General features: G+C 44.9%; 2 non-coding genes across 2 annotated transcripts; one reads left to right on the top strand and one right to left on the bottom strand.

The window, feature by feature from the left end:
- The first annotated feature begins 388 nt into the window (after positions 1 to 388).
- On the top strand, positions 389 to 459 carry Trnag-ccc. Its single transcript has one exon. It is a non-coding gene; the product is annotated as a tRNA-Gly (tRNA).
- A 1,545-nt stretch (positions 460 to 2,004) lies between these two features.
- Positions 2,005 to 2,163, bottom strand: LOC119801538. Its single transcript, XR_005283225.1, has one exon. It is a non-coding gene; the product is annotated as a U1 spliceosomal RNA (small nuclear RNA).
- Positions 2,164 to 2,620: the final 457 nt, after the last annotated feature.

Below are 2,620 nucleotides of genomic sequence, written 5' to 3' on the forward strand. Positions count from 1 at the left end.
TCCTCCGTCTGTTCACACAGATGTGGTGTGGTGTAGAATTGTCCCCAGGATCTACGTCCAGTGTGTTTTTCACGACGTCTGAATTGAGCATGGCTTGGGCACTGGTAAACTTAAAGGGAGGCTTTTCAGAGCCACGAGTTTGGAACCGGAATTAGCATTTCCTTTCTAATGAGCTGAAAGTCATGCCCCGAAAGTCCTTGAGTGGCAAATCTGGCCCGGATTTATCACAGTTTAGCTTGTAGGAGGACATGTGTTTCCTCGTCAGGACTGGAAAATTAAAAAAGTCATGAGGAAACGGTTTACATAGCTGTTTTCAGTAAAAATTCACCGAAACGCATGGTTTCTCTTACCTTTCCTCAATGTGCTGTCACAATCCCTTCTCAAGGGTGCATTGGTGGTTCAATGGTAGAATTCTCGCCTCCCACGCGGGAGACCCGGGTTCGATTCCCGGCCAATGCAGCTTGTTCTTTTCTCCTCTTCTGCCTGCCACCCACGTAATTTTTCTGTGCGAGCAGAGAATGGACCAGTACTCTATCCTTTCAGACTGATTTTGGAAATGTTAACAGTGAACTTAACTAGCAGTGGCTCAAGTTTGGTAAGTGCTCTCATTTGTCAATGAGTACCGGCACAAATTTGTGAATATTGAATATCGCTACCACAGCTGCAATTAAACAGAGTCTTCCTGTTTTCGTCCAGACACTTTAGCCTAAGGTTTTTATTCTCATAGCAGAAGATGACTTCACACCGATATTCTAGGCAGGAAAAAGAGAATAGGACGGGCAGGCAGAAGGTTTGCAAACATTTTTGTTCAGGGAAGAGTACATTCCCTGAGGCTTCTGCCTATCTGCTCTAGACTGTAACTGAGTTATAGGGTAATGCCTGGCTGCAAGACAGCCAGAAAAGGGAGGTGACTGTCAAGTGTATTGGGGTTAAAATGGACTGTGAAGCTGGATGTGGTGGCACACACCTTTAATTTCAGCATTCAAGAAATTTAAAATCAGCAGAGACAGAATCTCTATGAGTTTGAGATCATCCTTACCTACATAGTGAGCTCCAGGCCGGGAAAATCTGAGGAGTGAGACCTCGCCTTAAAAACCACAACAACAAGCCTTTCACCTCCAGGAACCCTGTCTCTAAAAAGGCAAAAAGCAAGAACAACAACAAAAACCAATCTCTCCACCACCACCACCTAAAAACCAAAACTAATAAAGAAATAGATAAATAAAATTAAAAAAATAGAGGATTGGTTTGGAAGGCTTTTCATGTCTGTGGATGAAACCAGGAACTGTCCTGGCTTTTCTCAGCATCCCTGAACTGCAGTTAATGAAGCCAAACAGAAGTTTCAGAGTTGGAATGTCTCCACAACCATCCTTTCTGATGATAATTTTGTACCAGGACAGCAACTAAATAGTATCCTAAACATAGAATTAGAAAAATATTAGGTTAGAAGACACAAGCCACAAAGCCCTGGGACGATTGTAATGCCAAATACACACTTCGTTAAAACTTACAGTCCCCACCAGGATTGACTCAGCGTTCTTTCAACAAACCTGGGTTAGACTCCATGCACCAACGTAAGGATTCTCTTCCGGCCTCTACGGTACCAGTGTTACAACTGAGAAGTATTTTATGTACAAATTAGGCAAAATATTCATACACAAAAGCTTCAAAAACGAAACCTTTGTTGGTTTGTTTTATTACATTCTCATTTCAAGCGTTACAGACCAGAAAAGACAAACAAAAGCAGGCACTTGCCAGTGACAGAAACATCTTTACTGTCTTTTGGGGACGTAAGGATTGCTTTCGCTCCTTTTGTACACATGAAATGTACACCCACACAGAACGTTAGATGGAACTCGGATTAATATGACCACCGCAAGGAAAAGAAAGCAAAGAGAAGCGCATTCACAAGGGAACACCTGTCGAGCAGTGCTTTAGTTAAACATCAGCCCCCGCCTCTTGTAAACAAAATCAGACCACCTCTTTTTAAATACAAAGAAAACCAGGGGAGAGCGCGAACACAGTTCCCCACTGCCACAAATTATGCAGTCCAGTTTCCCGCACTTGGAAGCAGAATCTCAGAGGTCAGAACACCCCAAGTGCAATGGGTGAGCCTCAGCCTGAGAAAGCCCACTCGCCTGATCATGGTGTCTCTCCTGCTTTTCCCCCTCCGCTGCCCCGACTCAGCCCCACCCACCCTGTGCTCTGAACAGCAGTCACTTCTCCGCATGTATGTGCTAGCTTTCTCGGACACATGTATATGTTCTAAGTCTATCTGCCACCTACAGCCCCGCTTTTCTTCCCGCGTCGTGAGAAATCTCTACGGTTTCCAAAGAGATGCAGACCCTGAGGCTCATGTGTGCCACTTACCTGCAAACATCACGCCCCTCTTGCGACGGGTCCTGCCTTTGGTCTGCTTCTCCTTCCTCCCTGTGTGGGTTTACCCTCATGCCATTTTCGCTATTTTTTTGGCTCATTGGCCGTGGTAAATCCTGAAATTTTGCTTTAAGGTTTACAGCATCACCTTTACTTGCCCACAGCCTGTGCTCATGGACTGCTCTTCCTTCCCGGCACCTACGCGGTTCTTACCATGAAGTTTGCTTCTTCCAAGTTTGTAAAC

This window comes from Arvicola amphibius, chromosome 14 (assembly GCF_903992535.2).
Source record: "Arvicola amphibius chromosome 14, mArvAmp1.2, whole genome shotgun sequence".
NCBI lineage: Eukaryota > Metazoa > Chordata > Mammalia > Rodentia > Cricetidae > Arvicola > Arvicola amphibius.